Source organism: Typopeltis vanoorti, chromosome 16, assembly GCF_054136105.1.
Source record: "Typopeltis vanoorti isolate ZY-2024b chromosome 16, IOZ_Tvanoo_1.0, whole genome shotgun sequence".
In the NCBI taxonomy this organism is placed as follows: Eukaryota; Metazoa; Arthropoda; class Arachnida; order Uropygi; family Thelyphonidae; genus Typopeltis; species Typopeltis vanoorti.
This window is the reverse complement of record NC_143564.1, coordinates 2,316,161-2,340,833: the sequence shown is the minus strand read 5'-3', so window position 1 is coordinate 2,340,833 and position 24,673 is coordinate 2,316,161. Positions and strand designations below refer to the sequence as shown.

Sequence of the window (24,673 nt, the reverse complement as noted above, 5' to 3'; positions counted from 1 at the left end):
GTGAAATCTGGCATTGTTTGAACCTTGCAATATTTTCATAGTCAAGTTGATATGAAGAAGTCACCAATCACAGACAATCATCCAAATGATCATTTGTAATTTATTTTCTTAATTGATTTTTTATGACGGTCATATTTGAAAAAGCGGATTCTGACAAGTATGTCGATCCGAAACACGACAGAATTTTTCGCGCAATATCAGTTAATATTGGGAATTATTCATGTGCATACTTCCAAATGACTTCATTGTTTATTGATTTTAAATGTAAACTATTTGAAATTTCTGTGATGTTCAAGTTTTCTTGAAATGGATTATTGATAAAAGATACAATCATTTCAGTTTTACTAAAATCTTTAAATCTTGAATTTATTTCTTCCTCAACTAATTCTATTTCACGAAAAAATGCTTTTAAATGACAGTGAAGCATTTCTTGTTGTTCAAAAAATTTGAATAAATATGGGAGATGTCTAAATTCGCGGTCATTTATATTTTCCTTTAATAAAAGTAAATATTGTTGGAAAGTTTTTATTGAACTTAACATGTCAATTAAATTTTTATCTCTACCTTGTAACTCTAAATTTAAATTTGCTTAATTTCGTACAGAAATCTACTAAAAATGATAAGTGTAACAACCATCTTTTATCACTAAATTGCAGATAAATATTATTATTACTATTATTACGGGCAACTCCAGGGAGTCATTAGACTCATCGAGGGAGGCCCCAAATCATATTCATCACAAATATTTGACATTCATACAGTATCTATCATACCTCGCCTTAAACTCATTCACTGTCACAGCATCCACTACAGACTCAGGGAGCGCATTCCACTCATTCACCACTCTAAAAGTAAAGAACCCAGCTCTAACACCTTTACTAACCACACTTTTGCCCAGTTTCCATGGATGTCCCCTAGTCCTCCCACAACCAGCCCTGTTCTCAAAAATATCTTCTGAATTAATTTTATAGAAACCCTTCAGTAATTTGAATGTCTCAATCATATCTCCCCTCCTCCGCCTATCAACCAATTTTTGCAACCCACAAATCCTCAACCTGTTCTCATACGGTTCATTCCACAGACCTGCTATCATCTTGGTCACTCGCCTCTGGATCCTCTCCACCTCCTCCCCATCAAGAAGAAACCTAGGTGACCAAATCTGAGCACAGTAGTCTAGATGGGGTCTTATCAAGGCTCAATAGAGAGGAACAATAACCTGCTTGTCTCTGCTTGTCAACGTATTCTTCAGCAACCAAGTGATTTGATGAGCTGTTTTGGTCACTTTTGCAATGTGTCCCCTAAATTTCAATTCCTTATCTACCAACAATCCTAAATCTCGTGCCTCATCAATTTCCTGGAGCACGGTTCCACCAATGCAGTAAACTGCCGCCAATCTTTTCACCCCAAAATGCATAACCTTACATTTTGCCACATTAAATTGACATCCATTCTCCTTAGCCCAGACCTCCAATCTATCCAAATCATCCTGCAAAATTTTGACGTCATCTGCATTCACTATTGCCCTACCCAACTTCGCATCATCCGCAAATAAATGAACTGTTCCTCTCAGATCATTTCCTATATCATTTATGAACAAATTAAACAGCAGTGGTCCAAGAACAGATCCTTGTGGCACACCACTAGTCACAGGCCGTCTTGTGGACTCTACTCCCGAGTAAACCACTCTCTGATATCTCTCTGTCAACCACCCTCCTATCCATCTCACCAACCCTATGTCCATTCCCATATGCTGCAATTTACTGATTAGAATTCCATGTGGAATCCTGTCAAAGGCCTTGGCAAGGTCCAGTAGAATCACCGTAAACCCATTACCCTTATCCAGTTCAGCCGTCACTGTGTTATAATACGTGAGCAAGTTACTGAGGCATGACCTACCCTTCACAAAACCATGCTGTCCCCGATACAGTATCCCATTTTCTTCTATCCAATCTTGTATTTTCCTCTTGACTATTTTCTCTAAGACCTTGACAATGATTCCTGATATGCTAATCGGTCGGTAATTTACAACAGCAGTCTTGGAACCACCTTTATGCAGTGGAACTATTTTCCTCTCTTTCCACCCGCTCGGGACTAACCCAGACCCGAGTATCTCCTTTATATCTCCTTTTTCATCAAGAAAATTTTTATATCATTAATTAATACAAGAAATCTTTCTAAAAATTAATTTCTGCTGAGCCAGCGAACATTATTGTACAACAGAAGTTCCCTATCATCATCTGCCTGTAATTTAAAAAACTGCCATTGCAGGGCTTTTCCTCGAACAGAATTTACAATTTTAAATGTAACATCCAAAACATCTTTTGTGTTTAATCTTTTACTACACAGTACTTGTTGGTGAACAATACAGTGGTACATTAAAAAATCTGGATATTTGTCATCGTTTTATATAGTGAAATGAAGCCTGATTTTTTACCTATCATTGCAGGAGCACCATCAGTGGTAATAGATACAAGTTTAAAAAGTGGAAGTTTGTGTTGTTTCACAAATTCATCAAATACCAAAAAAAATGTCTTCTCCCCTAGTCCTTCCCAATAATGGTATAATTTTCAAAAGTTCTTCTTTACTTGAATAATCTTGAAATACCATGCGAATAAATACCATTAACTGAGCAATATCAGTGATGTCCTTTGATTCATCAAATTGTAATGAAAACGCAACACACACTGGTGAATGTCTGACATTAACCTGGCCTTGAAACTTTTCTCTGGCAATTGGAACTCTTCCTTTCAGCAATTTGAAACCTTGTCTGCGGCCTAGAAGTAGTCTCTCTATAGCGACGTCTCGAACCGAGAAGCTCCTTTCTGGAAGCGGGAAACTCCTCTCGCAAGCAATGTGAATCCGAGCAGTCTCTCTGACGGCGACTCTGGACCGGGTGGCCTCCTCTCTGACAGCAATATTCTGGAACCGGGACACCTTCTACTTGCTTCAGTCCCTTTTTATTAGGCCTCCTCTGAGACCTCACATGAAGTTTGGCAACCCCAAAAGAATCAGTATGAGTCTTTCATCTTAAGTTTCAAGTTCGGCATGCCTTTTGTTCTCCTTCGCTCTCTTTTGATTGTAAGTTGCCGGCCAGCAGAAAGTTGTTTGAACACTTTCTGACTGACTTTGGAGATGTTTACACTTAGAGCCTGCAAGCCTTTCTCATACATACGAGTTTCAATAACAATCTTTCTAATGCCGCCATGTACAGCTTCGGTGACAAAATCATTGCCATTGTACCTATATATTATATATACACTCTAACATATTCTTATTAAAGCAGTATATACAGTTAGCTTCAAAAGAGTTATTTACAAACACATCTAATACAAACTATACCGAGACAAACAAAGTTTAATTTTTTATAATATTCACATGGGACTTAACCTAAGTAAAAAATCGATGTAATGTGCTTTGGAATATTTAATATTTAAGCTATAATCAAGTTTTTACACTTTTCTTATAATCATATTCGCTCGGCTCGCTGTTTGACTTCCACTGATCCAAATTAATTTATTTACCCAGACTTATAAGAAAATTACTGATTTGACACTTTTAACAAAAAATAAATAAACAATTGCAATACACTTAAAGCAAATTAAAAATAATACAAAATAATGATAAATAAAATATGTTTTCAGTTTTAATTAAATTTGTAAGTAAGGAGGAATACACAAGAGATCGATCAAAAATCGCTCCGCGATTTTTGATCGACGGGTTGAACACCCCTGCTATATACTATATAGTACCTATATATTATACACATCTTCAGGAATGTATATGTATACAGAGCTCAACAAATTATGCAAAATCCTACTTGCCACAAAGAAAATGTACTCACCCATGACCCCAATTTTTAATATGTCCTAATAAATCATTAGGATTTCCATGATTAGTGGTACTTTATCGTTGTTTTTAATTAAAAGAAACACACGTATTAACCAAAGTGAAAATTATTTAATTGTAAATATTTCATCCTAAGTATCTTAGGACATCATCAGTACAGTAGTTTTAAACAATAATAGGAATAACATACAGTTAGGGCATATGATTACAATAGAATCTCATTAAACGTGCATAACGTGCTACAGTAGTACAAAAAAAAAAAGTAATTATTTAACACAATTTTGTATGACAATTTCCCATACTTTAGGAATAGTAAGAATGTCGTTGCGGTTTAAGTTTGGTCTGTGTAGTAGGGCTTCAGAACTTTCTTTGTATAAACGTTCATGTTTACATAAAGATCTATGTAAAAGTTTAGACTTTTCCCAATGGATCCTATGGTTTGGATTTTCAATTCCGTGTGGAGAGAGGCCAGATTTCTGCGGTTTAAAAAGACAAATGTGGTCTTGATGTTCCGAGATGCGTTTCTGAACAGACCTACCTGTCTGTCCAAAGTAAGATAGTTTGCATGAGCATGGAATCTCATAAACGCCAGGCAACATCAAAGGTGAGAGTTTGTCCATAGAAGGTAACAAGTTGTAAATTTGGTTGATAGGTTTGTAAGTAGTGGCAAAATTGTATTCATAATTTTAAGAAAGATGTTCTGAGATGCCTTTAACGTAAGGTATGGGAATCCTATGGACTTCTTCCTGTCTGGTTTGATGTGTGGAGAAGTGACTACTGATGATTTTTTGAGTTGTTTTAGGATTATATCCATTTAGGATGGTTGTATTTTTGATTACTTCTAATTCCTGGTTTAAAGATTCTTCAGAGGAGCAGAATTTGTGTGCTCTGGAAACTAATGATTTAATAATGCCAGATTTCTGAGATGGATGATAAGCAGAAGAATTGTGAATGTAGCGACCTGAGAATATAGGCTTGTGAAAGACAGACGTGGCGATGGAACCGTCTTCTTTTCTTTGGATGTGTAAATCCAAAAAGGAGATACCCTGTGGAGATTCTTTTTCTAATGTAAAGTTGATGCAATGATGAAGAAGGTTAATTTTATCTAGAAACAGTTGTAATTCAGGTTCGAGATGATCCCAGACTGCAAATACATCGTCGACATATCTTAACCAAATTTTTGGTTTGAGTTCAAAAGTGAATATTTTCCTAAATATTCACTTTTTTTTTTTGTTTTGGTGATTATATCACCAAACATATCATTGTTTGGTAATGTAATCCTAAAACAACTCAAAAAATCATCAGTAGTCACTTCTCCACACATCAAACCAGACAGGAAGAAGTCCATAGGATTCCCATACCTTACGTCAAAGGCATCTCAGAACGTCTTTCTAAAATTATGAAGAAATACAATTTTGCCACTACTTACAAACCTATCAACCAAATTTACAACTTGTTACCTTCTCCTAAGGACAAACTCTCACCTTTGATGTTGCCTGGCGTTTATGAGATTCCATGCTCATGCAAATTATCTTACTTTGGACAGACAGGTAGGTGTGTTCAGAAAAGCATCTCGGAACATCAAGACCACATTCTTCTTTTTAAACCACAGAAATCTCGCCTCTCTCCACACAGAATTGAAAATCCAAACCATAGGATCCATTGGGAAAAGTCTAAACTTTTACATAGATCTTTATATAAACATGAACGTTTATACAAAGAAAGTTCTGAAGCCCTACTACACAGACCAAACTTAAATCGCAACGACATTCTTACTATTCCTAAAGTATGGGAAATTGTCATACAAAATTGTGTTAAATAATTACTTTTTTTTTTTTTGTACTACTGTAGCACGTTATGCACGTTTAATGAGATTCTATTGTAATCATATGCCCTAACTGTATGTTATTCCTATTATTGTTTAAAACTACTGTACTGATGATGTCCTAAGATACTTAAGATGAAATATTTACAATTAAATAATTTTCACTGTGGTTAATACGTGTTTCTTTTAATTATGATCGCACCACAGGTTTTATTATTTAAAAAAAAAAAAATTATCATTGTTTGGAGAAAGAACATTTCCATTATGTAAGAACCATTCCAAGAAGTAAATAAATAATAAGAACAGGAAAAACAGTGAAAACAACACTGAATTCGTTTTTGAAAATATAATTTATTAAATCAAATTTCATTACTAGAATGGCTCTTTATATTATACATGTTCTTACGTGTTTTGTTGAATTTAAAAAAAAAAATTTTTAGGATGGTAATTTTTATGAAATAAAAATTTCTTCTTTGTCAAATCTGCAGTTACTTGCCAAATGGCAAAATTTGCTTGCCACAGGCGAGTGGGGGACTGTGTTTCTCAGACCGTGTGTGTGTGTGTAATTATGATATTATTATGGATATGCCTGTAAGAAGCCAAATGACATGGGGGGGGGGAAGAATGGTAGACACCCAACAGATATTGAAGCATGCAGACATGCTGAAATACCTGTCATATCTTTTTGTACAAGTTTACTAAAGATGCCTTCCCAACATCTAATGGCAACCTATTCCATGCACTCACCACATGCCACAAGAAGAACTTAAACCTAAAATGCTTCCTAACAACACATCTAACCAGCTATATAACTGTATGTTCAAGTAACTAACCCCTCCATGACCCACTGTGTCAAGCTGATTACCTGTGGTTGGATAACTGAGGGACTACGGTACATTCTGTATATACAGAAACACAAGCTTATAACAAAAATAACTGGTGAAATGCAAATATTGTACTGGCTAACCATATGACAAGCCAGAGTCCTAGGGAAAAAAAAAAAAAGAAAGAAAACCATAATAAACAGATTTAGAACATCAGGATTGATGTTCTAACCTGGAGTTATATGCTAGACAGTGGATGAGAATATACATAGCAAGCTGAAAATGTTAAGGAGGAAGGAATGTTTCTGTATGAGCTCGCTAACTGTTTACATGTTGTATTAACCATGATACTCTGGCCAAGATGTCTATAAGCATCAAGGTTGTCATGGATGTAAAGTGCATATTAAAATTTTAATACCATTGATATTACATTGAAATATATGATGGATACGAAGCGTATGAGGATGCATATTTTATCCAATTTATGGCCAGTTAGGTGGTTAACAGAACCAAAACTGTTAAAATTTCTTGGGGCAAACTGTTATCACTTGTCAGAACAAAGCACCTACTGTTCATTAGGTGTGAACAGGATGGTCTTGGTGAGACTCCTGGGCACTTCTTGAATTGTCATTATGCTCACAGGAGTCTGGTAATATATGGAGCCATGCAGAGGATGAGGTTGGAAAGCAACTGACCAAAATTCTTGAAATCTTTGGGGCTATCAAGTTTATTAATGATGGGATGATTAATAATGACCTCAGCCTCACATGATTCCATGAATTTTTTAAATTTTTTTGTCATACAAGAACTTAGTATGGTGTAACTGTACGAGACAAAAAGTCACTCTGCAGTTGTACTTTCATGAGTACAACTGACAGTGGTACAGTACAAAAGTACAATGGATAGATGAGTGGGGATTTTGTTCAATGTAACTAAATACACTGGTGGAAGGTTAAATGCTCTGTTGATTGGGAGTACTGCAGGAGGTGGAAGAAGAAGTAAGGAACCTTGTAGTGATAATGGACAGAGCACTCAAGTTCTAAGGGCACAATGCAAACCACTGGAACAAAAAACTGATACCACGGTGAGGAGAAGCAACGGTACATTCACTTAGGTGCTCACATTCATGCATGCATATGTTCAAACTAGATCTGAACTTAAACGAAAAAATTAAGATTGGCTGATAATGTTTAAAGTTTTTTCACTTGGTTAAACTATAAATTAAAGATGTCAAGAGATTATATTCTTGGTTTAATCCTTTGTTCAAGTAAGTAAACAAAATTTGTGTGTGAAGTATCTTCATGACTGGGCTACCTGCTATTTGTCTCTATATACGAGTAGCCCACTCATAAAAATACTTCACATGCAAACTCTGTTTGCTTACACTTAAACAAAAGATTAAACTAAGAATATAATTTCTTGGCATCTGTAATTTATTGGCTGATAATATTTTATCAACTGTTTTAAAGAAATTCAGAATATCAAAAACTCATAGCAGATCAGTTAACTAAATCCTAAATATTTCATACAGGAAAAGCTACTAATAGTCAACAATAATTCTTCCTTTGAAGTTTAATTCTTTGAAATAATAAAGCATGCATATGATTTGCATTAATAAAATAAGTTACGTAAGGTTATGCTTATCTCTAGATGAACATAGATTATGGCATGAAAAGTTAATTTAAAAGAACTGAAAAAAAAAAAAAAACTTTCATTATAAAAATTATCAATGGTGAAAATGCAATAAAAGCAAAATAAGTACCAATAGTGCCAACCATGGAAGTGGTATAGGTAAACGAGTAGATACTGATAGTCCAGCCCTACTTTTGAGCAATGTCTTTGCCAGCAGTCCTTGAAGTAGTTGACGGCTAAGGGCTGCCTTTGTGACAGCAGCCTTGGCTTTCAATCTCTTGCACAGCCGCTTGTTGAGATGCTTCACATCCATGGGGAAGCGAGTCATTGAAGGCTGGACTTACTCCCACACTAAACTGCTTTGGTTATGTCTTCATAAATCACAGATCTTGAAAAATTATGATATTCACAGGTATAAATATACACCTATATATTTTGTATATATTTGTTCTGAAATCAGTGTTCATACATTGCCACCGGGAGTAATTTTACTGAAGTCGATCATAGCTGCCAGCGTGCAATGACTGTAATGCAATGTCACAACATTATTAACATCAGGATGGAACAACATTAGGAAAATAATGCAAGTACTGCAATATAATACTGCATAATATGAACAGCATCACTAGCTTTGTATATCTCTTCACACTTATTATAGCAAATGCACATTAATTTCAGCCAAATGAGTCACATATACAAAATTGTTGTGATGCAAACCACACAGAATATCCAGATTTAGTTAAAAATTCTACAGGCACAAAAATATTTTTTCTGAACATTAAATAGTAAGATAACATTCTGAAAAAAATGAAAGAATTTTTTTGCAAGAAATTCAGCTATATAAACGGTGTGTGCTGTAGAAAATCGAGTTATTTTCCCTTTTCTCTTAATGCCTAAGAAATTTCACTGCTGAACACAAAATAACTTCTCAAGTGTTGCTACTGTGGGAAAACAAATCTTTGTAAACAATGTAAACATCAGTAATGTGATATTCTGGGTTTCTTCTTGATCTCTGATGAGAACAGACACATTCTAAATAGATTACAGAAGAATGAAACTATGATAAACAAAATCAAACAGGAACTGCAGTTGAAAAAGAGATTATGGAAGATATACAAGGAGAGGGGTGGAAGACAGATACACGAAGAATATAAGACGCAGGTCAGGAGAGTGACCAGAATGGTGAGGAAGGCAAAATTGGAATATGAGAAAAGATTAGCACTAAGATCCAAAGAAAATCCTAGGGAATTTTTTAGCTATGTGGCCAGTAAGCAGAGAAATGATTGTGGAAGAATGATATTGTGGGATAAAAATGGGATTAGAGTGACTGATGCAGAGGACATAGTGGAGTTGTTCAATGCACACTTTATTGGAGTATTTCATCCTGGAGGAGGTTTTAATACTAGAGGGATAGGACAGATTGAGGGTTTAGAGGTGCAAGAGGAGAGTGTGTTTCAAATACTGAGCACTCTGGATGTCAGTAAAGCTGTTGGGCTGGATAGTATTTCACCACGGGTTTTGAGAGAATATGCTAAAGAACTGACCGCTCCTTTGACCTGGCTTTTCAATAAAAGTCTGGCTGCAGGAAAGGTACTCAGGGAATGGAAGGAAGGTAAGATAGTGCTGCTATATAAGGGTGGTAGCAGACTGGAAATATCTAATTATAGGCCTGTTTGTGTGTCATTTTAGTAGTTGTTAAGGTCTTAGATAAATTAGTGAGAGACTATATGCAGCGTTGATTCTCACAGGTAATGTTACCTGTGAGAATCAACATGGATTTGTTAAGAGGCGCTCTTGCTTTAGTAATATGATTGTCTTTTATAATAAAGTGACAAGAGCAGTTGATGAGGGAAAGGCATATATTGCTATTTTTTTGGATTTTGCAAATGTGTTTGACAGGGTGCCACATGATAAACTGATATTTAAGTTGCAGCAGATGGGTTTAAATGTCAGGTTAGTCAAATTGATTGGTTGACTGATAGGTATCAGAGAGTTGTGTATGATGGGGCAATATCAAGGAAGCAGAAGGTTAGTAGTTGGAAGGGGGCCAATCGTTCGATGCTGTCGGCACACTCTCCCTCGATGAGTCTTTGGACTCCCTGGAGGTGTCAAAATAATAATAATAATAATAAAAGTGGAAGTTCCACAGGGCTCAATACTGGGACCTGTATTGTTCAATCTTTATATCAATGATATTGTCAATGGATTGCAAGGGGACATTCAGTTGTTTGCAGATGATGTGAATTTAGGGAAGGGTTATCAGTAATAGTGCAGATGTGGCAGCCCTGCAAGAGGATTTGAATAAACGAGACAGATGAGCAAATAAATGAGGGTATCGGTTCATGCAGCCAAACGTAAAGTCTTGAGGTTTGGGATCCATCGATGGAGGATGCATACTCGATTGGAGGAGGTAGGGGGTGATGATTGAAAGAAAATTCAGGGAGCAGATTGCAAAGGCAGTGAGGGTAAGTCAGAGAATTGCTGCAATACTGAGAAGAATGCTGACCTGCAGAGATAAAAAAGTTATCATTCCGTTGTATAAGACTCTGATCAGACCACACTTAGACTATTTTTCTCAGATTTGGTCCCCAGATTTGAAGGGGACCAAATTGACTGTGGAAAGGGTTCAGAGGCAGATAACAAAGATGGTTTCAGGACTGTACAGTATGAGTTATGAGGATCGACTGAGGGAATGTGGACTGCAGAGTTTGGTGGATAGAAGAAGGAGAGGTGACATGATCGAGAGTTTTAAACTGTTGAGAGGCAGTTACAGGGTAGACTTTTGAGAGTTCCTTCACTTGGTGGAACGGCGGGAAGAAGCGATGACAAGGTGCCATCCCTGGAAGTTAAGAAAAGACGCGGCGCACAAGAGGGTGAGGAGTGGTTTCTTTGCGTGGAGGGTGGCTGAACTTTGGAATGCATTGTCTGAGAGAGTGGTTGGAGTGGGAACGGTCAATGAGTTAAAGGAGTGGTATGATAAACTTTTTATTTCCTAAAAACAACCCACGATGAGTCATTTGACTCCATGGAGGCCTGAATAATAATAATAATAATTAATGAAAAGCACTAATAAAATGTGAATGTACAGGCTCCTGGGCACACTAATTGTAACAGTGATTTCAGTCCAAGCCTTAAGTAGTGCAATATAGTAAAAAAAATTCATGCAAAAAGTTATACTCTGAATAATTTTTGAGATCTGAATTTTGAGGAATGAAGTGTCCTGAATGTCAACTGCATTATCAGTGAATTAGTAATAATTGAACTAAGAACCAGATAAAGAAACTCAATACTTCATTAGACAATATCACAAGCTAGAATAAATAAAGTAGAAAATTTATTATTATTACCCAAGACCCCATGAAGTCAAAGACTCATCTGGAATTAAGACCATATAAAACCATACCACAGAAAAACATCATGTTTCTAAGATTTACCCAAATTGTGAAAGAATGACAGATTGGTGAGACCAATCATGAACTGTTTGAACCAATCATCACCTAATTAAAAGAGCAGTTAAGTATTTATCCCATCTTTTAGGTATGATATATAGGTCATTTCAAGTCTTTCATTTTTCGATCCAAAATTTTCTTCCTGGTGTGATGCACTGTGGGTATTTTAGTTTGGAAAAACCAGACCAGCAAACAGACAGAAAACACTACAATGGATATATGCTATTTTCTCTCCTGGCAAATTATTATTTAAAACACTTAAAAACTATTTTAATATATTTAGTTTCATCCAAATACAGGGTGTTCGGGATAAATTTGACAGTTTCGTAAGGAAAAAGAAAATCTTCTTTGTATCTATTAAATTTAATGAATTGACAAAAAAACATTACAGGCAGAGTTAATTACAATACTATCAACAAGATTTACTCAAAATAACCACCATTAGCATCGATCACAGCTTCAATTCTGCTTCGGAACCTCGAACAAGCTGATGCTACAGTCTCCCTGGGAAGGGCCGCAAAAACTGTTTTAATTTTATCCATTAACTGGGCTTTTGTATTACTGGAAGTGCGATTGGTGTCTTTTTCAACTGCGCCCCATACAAAATAATCCATGGGGTTAAGGTCTGGGGAGTTTGGAGGCCAAACATTTGGACTGGTGAAGTCGTAGAAATTTTCAGACAACCATTTTTGACTTTTCCCAGAGGTGTGGCAAGGGGCCGAATCCTGCTGCCATACATACGGCCTACCATTGGCTACCCTTGTTATCCAGGGCTTGACTACAGTTAGCAACTCCACGAACAAAGCCCGAATTCCAATGCCAGGGTTCTTCAACACCTGTTCCTGCAGATTTGCGAGGAATTCTGCTGTACGAACGCAATCAGATCGTCTGCTAGGGATCTTTCTTCTTGCTACATCCTCGTAGTCACCATTGCAAGTCTCTAGTTCATGCCTGATTGTTTTTACTGTATTCAGGGAGCATTGGGCAGCAGTCGTAATATCCTCATTTTGATGGCGGGCACGAATCATCATGATACAAGTTATTCTCTTCCATGATTCAGGTGGGTTCCAGCTATCCATCCTTTCTGACATCTTGTATATGAATGAAGAAGGGTCCAACCTTTTAAATGAAGAGAAGTGTGTGTTAATACATGTAACTTACGGAAAAATATAATTAATTATAAATATGTCAAATTTATCCCGAACACCCTGTATATGTAGTTTCATTCACTCTGTGTTGATAGCATTTTTGCCATCCGGCCCCGTTTTAAATCAGAAATGTTCAATTAACTACAAAAAATAAAAATAAAAATACATAAATAATAATAACCTTCATCTTCGGATAACATTTATCATGGAGAAAGAAAAAATTATTCTTACCTAGATCAATATGGGGAAGTGACCTTGAAGGGCACTATAAAAACATTATACTGAGCCACACTATATATCATACTACAAGTGGGGTTCCACAGGGCTCAGTACTGGGACCTATTTTGTTTAACCTTTATATCAATGGCATTGTCCATGGATTGCAAGGGGATATTCAGTTATTATTATTTATTTTTTTATTTTATTATTATTTTTGTGACACCTCCAAGGAGTCTGAAGACTCATCGCGGGAGTCTTCGGACTCCTTGGAGGACACCTACTGTACAAGTTGTTTGCGGATGATGCAAAGCTGGGAAGGGTTATTAGTAATACTGCAGATGTGGTAGCCCTGCAACAGGATTTGAATAAGCTAGATAGATGGACAAATGAATGGGGTTGTTGATTTAATGCAGCAAAATGTAAGATCTTGAGGTTTGGGAAACATCGATGGGATGCTGCATACTCTATGAGAGGAGTTATACTGGAGGAAGTAGGGGAGACAAGAGATCTGGGGTTGATGATTGATAGAAACCTGAAATTTAGGGGACATATTGCAAAGGTAGTGAAGTTAACACAGAGGATTGCTGCAATAATGAGAAGGACACTGACCAGCAGAGATAAAAGAGTTATCATTCCATTGTATAAGACTATGATCAGACCACACTTAGTTGTCTGATCATAGTCTTATACAATGGAATGATAACTCTTGTTCTCAGATCTGGTCCCCAGGATTTGAAGAGGATAACTTAACTGTGGAAAGCATACAAAGGCAGAAAACAAAGATAGTGCCAGGATTGTACAGTGTTAGCTATGAGGATCAGCTGATAGGAATGTGGACTGCAGAGTTTGGAGGATAGAAGAAGGAGAGGTGATATGATTGAGACTTTCAAACTGTTGAGAGGTGGTTACAGGGTTGACACTGGAGAGTTCTTTCGCTTGGTTGAACAGGGGAAGGAGTCATGACAAGGGCCATCCCAGGAAGAAACTGAGAAAGAGGGTGAGGAGTGGTTTCTTTGCATGGAGGGTGGAAAATGTTGCCTGATGGAGTGTTGAGAGCGAGAATGGTCAATGCGTTTAAGGAGTAGTATGATAGACTTTGTGTTTACTAGGAGGGACCTCCCTCAATGAGTCTGGTTAGACTTGCGTTTCTTAAAAAGGACCTCCTGCGATGAGTCTTCAGACTCCATAGAGGCCTGAAAAATAATAATAGGAATATCTATAACAGGAATAGAAGTCGCTGGGAACAGCATTTTTCAGCAGGATAGGAGAGGAAAGCATGGTGGTGGAGTACTGCTTATGATAAGTGACGACCTATGTCCTCTAAAAGTGACGCCTTGGAAGGCAGTGACACTAATGATTTTGAAAGCATATGGTGTTAGGTAGAGGTGGGCAGAACAGGATATTTAGTGGGGTGTTCCTACAGACCAAAGAGCACAGAGAGTGGGGACCAGGAGATGTTGAGACAGTTGATGAGGGTGAGTGTGGCAAGTGCAAGAAGAATGATTGTTATCGGAGATTTTAGCTACAGTAGTATAAATTGGGAAGAGGAAGGTGCATGTAGCAATAAGGGAATGGAATTTCTAGAATTCTTGAGGGACAAATGTCTTAGGCAACATGTAATAGAGGGAACAAGAGGTTCAAGAGTTCTGGATTTTGTTATAGCATCGGAAAAGTTGATAATAACTGAGTTGACATCTCTCCCACCAGTTGGAGAGAGTGACCATATGGTTTTGACTTGGAAAATGAATAGACATGCAGGAGTATCAAAGAGATGGGAACGTAATTGGAATTATAAGGCAGGTGATTATAATAGTATAAGACATCAACTTGGGGAAGTTTCATGGGGGGAGGAATTGGAAGGCAAGGATATCATTAGGGCATGGGAAATTGTGAAAGAATATTTGTTAGCAGCAATGGTAAGTTGTACACCAAGAGTGAAGAAGAGGACACAATTTGGAATAAAGTGGATGACAAACAATATTAAGCAGGAATTGCATGCATAAAAGAAGCCATGGAAGAGATATAAGGAGACAGGTGAAGAGAATATGCATGAAGAATATAAGACACATGTCAGAAGAGTGACTAGTATGATAAGGAAGGCGAAACTGGAATATGAGAGGAGATTGGTCCTAAGATCCAAAGAAAATCCTAAGGAATTTTTTAGCTATGTGGCCAGTAGGAGGAGAAATGACTGTGGAAGAATGATATTGCAGGATAAAAATCGGAATAGAGTGACTGATGCAGAGGACATAGTGGAATTGTTCAATGAACACTTTATTGGAGTATTTCATCCTGGAGGAGTCAGATTTATTACTAGAGGGATAGGGAAGGTTCAAGGTTTAGAGATACAGGAGGAAAATGTGTTTCAAATACCGAGTACTCCGGATGTCAGTAAAGCTGTGGGACTGGATGGTATTTCACCACGAGTTTTGAGAGAATGTGCTAGGGAACTGACAGTGCCTTTGACCTGGCTTTTCGATGAAAGTCTGGTGGCAGGAAAGGTGCCCATAGAATGGAAGGAAGGTAAGATAATGCCATTGCATAAGGGTGGTAGCAGACTGGAAATGTCTAATTATAGGCCAGTTTGCGTGTCATCAGTAGTTGTTAAGATCTTGGAGAAAGTAGTGAGTGACTGTATACAGCATTGGGTGGAAGAGGGTGGTGTAATCCGTAAGAGTCAACATGGATTTGTGAAGGGAAAGTTCTTGTTTTAGCAATATGCTAGCCTTTTATAATAAAGATACAAGTGTATTAGATGAGGGAAAGGCATATACTGCCATTTTCTTGGACAGCGAAAGCATTTGACAGGGTGCCACATGATAAACTGATATTTAAGTTGCAGCTCATGGGTCTGGAGATCAGATTGGTCAACTGGATTCAGGATTGGCTGTCCGATAGGTATCAGAGAGTTGTGTATGGTGGTGCAGTTTCAAGGAGGCAGAGGGTTAAAAGTGGGGTCCCACATGGCTCAGTACTGGGACCTATATTGTTTAACCTTTATATCAATGACATTGTCAGTGGATTGGAAGGGGATATTCAGTTGTTTGCAGATGATGCGTAGCTGGGAAGGATTATTAGTAATAGTGCAGATGTGGTAGCCCTGCAAGAAGATTTGAATAAGCTAGATAGATGGGCAAATGAATGGGGTTGTTGATTTAATGCAGCAAAATGTAAGATCTTGAGGTTTAGGAAACATCGATGGGATGCTGCATACTCTATGAGAGGAGTTATACTGGAGGAACTAAGGGAGACAAGAGATATGGGGTTGATGATTGATAGAAACTTGAAATTTAGAGGACATATTGCAAAGATTGTGAAGGTAACACAGAGGATTGCTGCAATAATGAGAAGGACACTGACCTGCAGAGATAAAAGGGTTATCATTCCGTTGTATAAGTCTCGGATCAGACCACACTTAGACTATTGTTCTCAGATCTGGTCCCCAGGATTTGAAGGGGATAAATTAACTGTGGAAAGGGTACAAAGGCAGATAACAAAGATGGTTTCAGGACTGCACCATGTTAGTTATGAGGATCTGCTGAGGGAATGTGGACTGCAGAGTTTGGAGGATAGAAGAAGGAGAGTTGATATGATTGAGACTTTTAAACTGTTGAGAGGTGGTTACAGGGTTGACAGCGGGGAGTTCTTTCGCTTGGTTGAACAGCGGAAAGGAGTGATGTTAAGAGGCCATTCCTGGAAGTTACGAAAGGAAACTGTTTGCAAGAGGATGGGGACTGGTTTCTTTGCATGGAGCGTGGTTGAACCATGGAATGCATTGCCTGATTGAGTGGTGAGAGCAAGAACGGTCAATGAGTTTAAGGAGCGGTATGATAGGCTTTGTGTTTCTTAGGAAGGTCCTCCCACAATGAGTCTTTTGACTCCCTGGAGGCCTGAATAATAATAATAATAATAATGTCCTACTGGCTCAGCTTTACAGTATGAACTCAGTACCTACCAAACATTTGATGCCACAAAATTAACAGTCTTGAAGTCAACCAAAAAGAATAACAGTACATCATATCCACCTACTGCCACATTTAAAAGAATACTTTAAATTCCATGTACAATGAATATTTCAGAAGAAATCTCTATAATACTGAGAAAGTTTCAGTTCCATATCACCTTCAAACCTCACAACAAACTGTGCAGTTTTTTGCATCAACAAGAAGAAAACTCTTATTTCATTCTTGCTGTTCCACAGAAAAGAGGACTGTGACAAATGTCATCGCTATTTCCTTTGCATTAAACTACAGAAATCTAGATTGGACCAGCATGGTGTGAATACTACCAAACAAGCCCTTTGGAAGGAACAAATTCAGTGAGTCAGTTGAATTTGGAGACTGGCATTTAAGGAGAATTACAAATCAGAGTGATTGGTTAATCATGCAAAACATTTTGTGATTCATATCCTGAAGTACATTACTTAGTTCCATTTTTTTAAGTTATGTGTATGCATATATTCATTTTTTAGTCTAATTAGAAGAATTCTCGTAGTATGATAACACACCTGTAACATGCAGCACTTGAACTGCATTAATCTCTCCAGACTTACTTGCAAGTGGATAGCATCTTCCCTCTTCAATCAGCAGGTAAGTTTGAATCCCATAGTTGCATGAATATTTTTGAGTATCGTTGAAAGTTTTTTTGTTTTTTTTCACTTGGTCAGACTATAATAAATTTAGTTTAATCCTTTATCCAAGTGTGTGCAAACAAAGTTTGCCACTGAAAGTATCTTCAGGAGTGGGGTAAAGTGGTACAACACCGGACGACTCCTTCCAAAGGTGGAGCAAGCTACCAACACTCCTATCTCAGTATCTCCCATTAAAGGAAGGGCCACTACCCAGACTAGTTAATAGTTGGTAGCTTGCTCCACCTTTGCAAGGAGTCGCCCAGTGTTGTAACACTTTACCCCAGTCCTGAAAATACTTTCAGGCGCAAACTTTGTTTGCACACACTTGGATAAAGGATTAAACTAAATTTATTATAGTCTGACCAAGTGGGAAAAAAAAAAAAAATTGTCAACATCTTTCTCTAAATCCAGAGTAATTTAATAAAAAGGTGACACACCATTTGGCAGCTCCTATAGGAGGAGATGACCTTGCTGATGCTTCTGCCTTGGTATCTCCACTTGGGCCTGGCTCCCACTTAAGAGACCTCAATAAAGGTCGAAACTAGTCTGGGTAGTGGCCCTTCCCTTAATGCATAACATTATACATATCCGCAAGGAGATGTGTTTTGCATTATGGTAGATACTGAGATAGGATTGTTGGTAGCTTGCTCCACCTTTGCAAGGAGTTGCCCGTTGTTGTACCACTTTTACCCCAGTCCTGAAGATACTTTCAGGTGCAAGCTTTGTTTGCACACACTTGGATAAAGGATTAAACTAAATTTATTATATTTTTGAGTATCTTTAGGCAGCAGCAGATGACTATCATCATCTAGCATGAGAGTACCTGCTAGCTTATTAGAAACCTGGAATAACTTGAAATAATTCCATTTTGAATGTCTTGAGAAGGGTTTTTAACTTATCTAATCCTCATCTCACTAAATGTACCAATATACCAATATATATATATATATATATATTTTTTTTTATGTTGGGCCCGTATATGAGAGGTTGGCTGGTTAACTTATAATACGTCAGTACTGTATATGGGTGATGGGTTGGGAAAGAGAAACTTGTTTACATTTGATTTAAAAGACTATATGTTGTATTCCTTGGGAAATACGTCATGGGGAAGACTCTTCCACAATACAGCAGTAGCAGGGATGAAGGAGGAATAGAAACTTGTTCTGTGGATTTCAAGGTGTACTGTGAAAGGATGTTGGGAAGCAGCCGTACGTGTTTCAATGGGCGTGAGCTTATTAATGCACAACAAGCTCACGAATTTTCACACGCAGGACGCACACAAATGAAAAAAAATTTTTTTTTTTTTTTTTTGCAACTTCTGTGAAATAAAGACAGCCCAAGAAAATCCACAAGTTGCACAACCAAAGAATTAGAAATTCTTCAAACAATTGTATGCCATTATGTTGAATTTTTTCTTGACAATTATTCATAAACTCCGGTGGGTGATCAACTGTTCTGCCCAGCTTTCAGATCAGTAAGTTAAAATTGGTTTCAACACTGTCTTGTATACAAATAGTTTGTTGTTTGGACTCATTTCTCTAGTATTCAATATACTGTACATTTATTCTGCTGACTTCCTACCACACAAGCATATAATTGTATGCCATGTTCTTAGGAAACGACTGCATATGAAAGACTATTATTATTATTATTATTACGGGTATCTCCATGGAGTCAGAAGACTCACTGCGGGAGACCCAAACTAGCAAAACAATATTTGTCATATCTCTTCTTGAATTCATTTACAGACGAAGAACTCACAACTAAGTTAGGCAACGAATTCCACTCATTCACAACCCTCCAAGCAAAAAACCTTGTTCTCACACCCCTGTTAACCACATTCTTCTTTAATTTCCAGGGATGACCTCTTGTTCTGCCATCACTATCACACAGCTGAAACATTTCCCCTGCATCAATCCTATAAAAACCTTTCAGTAATTGAAATGTTTCTATCATATCCCCTCTTCTCTGACTATCAACCAACTTCTGTAATCCACATGCTCTCAATCTATCAATGTAGGGAGCATTTTTTACATCACTCTTCTCTGTACCCTTTCCACAGCCTCCTCATCTCCAAGGAATCCAGATGACCAGACCTGAGCACAGTAATCCAAATGTGGAAGTATCAATGCTTTATAAAGAGAAATATTAACCTCTTTATCTCTGGATGTCAGTGTGTTCCTCAACAACCAAGTAATCCTATGTGCAATCTTGGACACCTTAGCAATGTGTCCCCTGAACTTCATCTCCCTATCTACCAACACCCCTAAGTCCCTAGCCTCATCAATCTCTTGGAGTACTGTTCCATCAATGTAGTAAAGCTGGTAATCTTTTAATCCCAAAATGCATAGCTTTACACTTTTCCACATTGAACTCACATCCATTACCTTTTGCCCATTCTACCAGCTTATTTAAATCATCCTGCAAACTTTCAACATCAGCTTGATTTTTTATTGTGCTACCCAACTTTGTATCATCAGCAAACAACTGATGGTGTGCCTCAGGGCTCTGGCCCAAGCACAGAGCCTTGAGGCACACCACTGGTCACCTGCCTCATCCTGGACTCGGCTCCTCCATACACCACCTTCTGGTATCTCTCCCTGAGCCATTCTCCTATCCATATCACCAATTTAGTATCCATTCCCATCTGCTCCAATTTGTGTAAGAGTGTTCCATGGAGTATCCTGTCAAAGGCCTTAACAAAATCCAGAAGTACCACTGTGTAGCCAGTTCGTTTGTCCAACTCAGATGTCATTGGAAGTTTATTTTTCACTCAGTTAGACTATAATAAATTTAGTTTAATCCTTTATCCAAGTGTAAGCAAACAAAGTTTGCGCCTGAAAATATCTTCAGGACTGAGGTAAGGAAGTGCAACACCAGGCAACTCCGAGCAAAGGTGGATGAAGCTCTAATCACTCCTTGTCTCAGTATCTCCCATAATGCAAAGCACATCTCCTTGCAGACATGTATACTGCTATGCATTTAGGGAAGGGCCACTACCTGGACTGGTTTCGACCTTTATTGAAGTCTCGTCAGTGGGAGGCAGACTCAAACGTGGAGATACTAAGGCAGAAGCAATAGGAGAGGTCATATTTACCTATAGGAGTTGTCAACCGGTGTACCACCTTATTATTGAATTACTCTGGATTTAGAAAAAAAAACATCTTTCTCTAAATCTCTAAATTGGCAATAAATATACAATCACTGCTAAAGTTTCTCTCTCTTACACTCAACCTTTTCATTATTAGTTTCCCTGCCTAATTACTTCAACTTGTTCAGAAAACAGTAACTTCTTCAATCGGTAATGTCCTTCCATGTTCAGATGCAGCCTGTCTCTAGCATACAACTGTCTTTTTCCTTCAAACACACTCCAGACATCAACAAATTTCAGACCTCTTATTTTGCACATTCTTGCAATCATATCATTCATTATCATCGCTCGTCTACTTAACTCGTAATTGTCAAAACGAGGCAGCACACACTCTATCCTCCCATTGACAATATCTAACAATGCTATAAGTTGCAGTTAATGCGGGCATTTCACCCAGGTGACAAAGAAAAAAGGTTTAAACTTTTGAGTAAAAATGTTGGATGATGCCTTTGCAGCATGACTCATTTTTTCTGATTTATTTAGCATCTGGCTAAGAAGAATACATGGATATGCCACGACGCACACAAACACACACAAAAGAAGGACATACATACAAGAAAATAAAATATATGAGAAATGTATATAACCTGTATAAAAGGATACAATAGTTTGAGGTGACACTATAGTCACATATATGTATAAAAATATACAAGCATGTCTAAGTTCGACAGCCAATCAACAACATCAGTAGAAACTGTTATAAAGTCAGTTACAGGTCCCATTACAGGCCTCTGTGAGGACAGTCAAACGTGCTATGTTGTATAGTTTGGTTATCCTCACCACAGTCACAAGACGAGTTTGGTCTTCTCCCCAAAGTAAACAAGGAAGCTCTGCACCTACCATGGTTGCTGCAGACCCTATTTACAGAGGTCCATATTTCATATTTTTTGAAGTAGGTCAAACCCTGATGGAGGACTGTTTGTGGGTTAAAGACAGCCTGCCAGATTACTGGGGCTTGGGCAGTCCATTCCCTGTGCCATGCTATTGTTGCATCACAGCCCTCAGTGACAAGTCATTGTGCCCATTATAATAGGCAGGTGTCTTGACTTAAGCCTCTGTGATGCAAAGCTTTCAATATCAGAGTGTACAGGAGCAGTGGATTAAGAAAAATTTTGTTATTGAATTACCTATTGAATACAATCCTACCAACTCACAAATTAGAAAACTCCATAGGCTCCTAAAGAAGGTCACTTCTTGGCCTGTGGAAGTTACTAACAAACTAAAACCATTTAACTCTAAACTCCCCCCCCCCCACCATATATATATGAGCTCCCAAAAACACATAAACAAAATGTGCCATTACGCCCCATAGTGGATGGCACTGATTCCCCCACGTACAAATTAGCTAAATATTTAGCCAAAGCACTCAAACACTATATTGGCAACACACCATCACACATAAAAAACTCAGCCCACTTCAAAGCCAGTGTAGAAAACCTTACACTCTGACATACTGACATAATGGTCAGTTTTGACGTTTCCTCCTTATTCACAAATGTCCCACTCAAGGAAACCTTAGAGCTAATCCAAACTAAATTTCCTCCTGATATCTCAGCCCTATTTCAGTTCACAATGAACTCAGGCTATTTTGTTTTGCAGGGAAACGTCTACAAACAGATAGATGAGACAGCCATGGGTTCACGACTTTCTCCACCCTTGGCCAACTTCTTTATGGAGACTTTTGAAGAGAAAGCCTTAAATTCTGCCCCACAAAAACCTACCATATGGCTTTGCTACATTGATGATGTGTTCGCTATTTGGCTACATGGCTTGGATACACTCCTATCCTTCTTAACACACTTAAACAACCAACACCCCAGAATCAAGTTCACCCTGTAAAAAGCAGAAAACAATAGCCTCCCTTTCCTAGACACACTAGTCACCCACCAACCTGATGGAACCTTGGTTTTCTCAGTTTATAGAAAACCCACCTCATTCACCAACAATCCCCCTCCCCTCACAACAAGATGGATTTATTAAGACACTATACAATAGGGCTAAACTAATCTGTTCAAATGACAAAGCCCTAACCACTGAACTAAATCACATTCTTAACACTTTCTCAGCCAATGGATAACGCCCCCCCCAAAAAAAATACTAAAACCAGTAAACCACAACCCCCCCCCTTCACAACAAAGATTACTTTAAATCCATCATCATTCCCTACATCCAGGGCACCTCGGAAAAAATTATCAAAATCCTACAAAAACATGACTTGACCTCTTGTTACAGACTATATAGAAAATTGGCATCCCTTATCTGCTCCACTAAAGACCAACCACTTCCCCTAGACCTATCTGATGCATACCAGATCCCCTGTAACTAAAAACTGTCTTACTTTGTCCAAACAGGCAGAACGGCGAATATCAGAAGTTTAGAACACAAGGACTACATCCGGTTTCACTAGTACAGTCACTCTGGACTTGCAGACCATGCTCTGGATACATGCCACAGAATAAGGTGGAAGAAAGCCACAGTAATACACCACAGCAAGTTCAAGTTTGAAAGACTATTCATGGAATCAGCCTCAGCCCTAAGAAACATGCTAAACCTCAATAAATATGGATGCGTGAGACAGCCCCAAATTTAGGAAAAATACGTCAGGAGAATTTCATCCCAACAGCCAAGAATACCTAATATAGCCCGCTAGGGGGCACCATCAGGACTGTAGGAAAAACAGTAGCTTTGTCGCTTTGTCCTCATTTACCGCTTGTTAGTACATGCGTGCATGTGTCTTTATTTTAAGTTCCCATGAAGATGGCAATGTGACGTTGCCAAAATATTGGAAATATATATTAAAGTTTAATTTAATTTATATTCTAGTATACGTTGTGAATTCCTTAAGTCATTTAATAATCAATAACTATCAACCAGTTACAAAGAGTCTGGCAAGAAATGGCCTATCATTTTGATGTGTGTCATATCACAGGAGATACATACAGAGAGTGCCTGAATATTTAACAGTTTTCTGTCATGTGGCGTATGACTCATGTTTATATTGCTGGAATAAAGAATTCATAAACAAGTACATTCCATTCCTTCATTTTGAATAACCCTGTATATATACACACGCTTGTATTTTTTGTCCAATTAAAAAGATTCTAACAATATGATACTACATCAGTGATATGCAGCACTTATCAGAAAATGCCAGCTAATTGCTATACAAGTAATAACACGGTTTTTAAAAATAAACGCTTATTAACACTGAGAATAGAAAGAATTATTTATTCTGAATATTTGATGCAATGAATAATGAACTGCACTATTTTTAACCACTGTGATTACATGTTTGCTATTATTATATCAGAACCACAGGTATCTTTATAATTTGTTTGGATATAGCTAGGATCTATCAGATCCTTCCCATTAATATACCTTTCTTTGGATTTCATCAATCTGCAAAGTGTTACTCACATATTTGTCTACAGTGCAAATAGCAGATTGAACCCAGGTGTTCTGATATGGAGTAATAACATTATTATGTAACATAATTCTGGTTCATCACAACCAATAGCTATCTCTAATGGTATAAGGATGAAGGGAATATTATTATTATTCAGGCCTCCATGGAGTCAAAAGACTCATCCCGGGAGGCCCTTCCTAGGAAACACAAAGTCTATCAAGACTCATCGTGGGAGATCCCTCTAAGGAAACAAAAAGTCTATCATACCACTCCTTAAACTCAATGACTGTTCTCGCTCTCACCACTCTATCAGGCAATGTATTCCATGGTTCAACCACCCTCCATGCAAAGAAACTGCCCTTCACCCTCTTGCTGACAGTTTCCTTTCGTAACTTCCAGGGATGGCCACTTGTCATCACTCCTTCAAGCTGTCCAACCAAGCGAAAGAACTCCCCAGTGTCAACCCTGTAACCACCTCTCAACAGCTTAAAAGTCTCGATCATATCACCTCTTCTTCTATCCATCAAACCCTGCTGTCCACAT

The 24,673-nt window shown here is 37.8% G+C and overlaps 1 protein-coding gene across 10 annotated transcripts in view; it reads right to left on the bottom strand.

Annotated features, from left to right (window-relative positions):
• The window catches only part of LOC150097830 (CUGBP Elav-like family member 1-A), an 816,588-nt gene that overhangs the window by 429,919 nt on the left and 361,996 nt on the right, over window positions 1-24,673 (bottom strand). For 3 of the 10 annotated variants that reach the window (XR_016549573.1, XR_016549576.1, XR_016549574.1), the window contains exon 2: window positions 8,258-8,651. The exons of the other annotated variants lie outside the window; for them this stretch is intronic. The gene's annotated coding sequence lies outside the window, so the exon portion shown is untranslated. The remainder of the gene's footprint in view (window positions 1-8,257; window positions 8,652-24,673) is intronic. 10 annotated transcript variants of the gene reach the window in all.